Genomic DNA, 852 nt, shown 5'->3' with positions numbered 1-852 from the left:
GCTTAGCTTGCGAGCCTTCTTGCGATACTTGCGCATGGATACCGTTATTGATGATGATGCTTATAAGAAAATTCTATTCTCAATAAAAATTTCATTCTTGTATGATCTTAATCTTATCAGTAAAATAAATATATGTACTGTATGAATTAAAATGTAACAGATATGCTGTGAAGCATATGTTCAGCTTCTAGCAAACAGTACAATTTTTATGGTGATTTACAGAAGTTAAGATTTTTTTTTACAGGGAATCAAATAAAAGTTTACATTAGATATAAAAAAAATCATAATTTTTTAGTTTCAATTTGCATATGAATGTGTGAAGATGAGATACAAAGAGATGGCAAAGTAAAAAAAAAAAAAAAAGTTTCACAACATGATAAAAGTTAATAGAGTTTTATCTAGTAAGAAAAAATTTTGCTGTGTGTGTTCTTCAGATTATGAAATGTCTATGAGATGTTCAGAGCCTTTTTATTATTTTATGTGCTAATATGAGTGAATTTATTCCCCAATATGCAATATAATGTACTGTATATAAAATGGGACTCAGCTTGGCCTTATAATGTTTTGTGGGATGAGAACCACTCTGCATTGAAAGTAGTAATGAAAGTATCACAGAGTTTCTTGAATGACACCTCTAATGAAAAAAGCTTAGTTTACAACAAGTGTTCTAATCCATTCTCAATATACTTTGTGTGAAGAGAAAATGGAAACCTGAGAAGATATAATGACATGAGTTTATAAGAAATTTTGTCATTTTAAGGTTCCCAAAAATTTTAAAACATTTTATTCCTTTATTTAAAGGCAATTTTTAAAAATAGCTATTCTCTGAGAAATTTCAAACCTCAGCATCTT

This window comes from Penaeus monodon, chromosome 24, assembly GCF_015228065.2.
Source record: "Penaeus monodon isolate SGIC_2016 chromosome 24, NSTDA_Pmon_1, whole genome shotgun sequence".
NCBI lineage: Eukaryota > Metazoa > Arthropoda > Malacostraca > Decapoda > Penaeidae > Penaeus > Penaeus monodon.
This window is presented reverse-complemented; position numbering follows the sequence as displayed.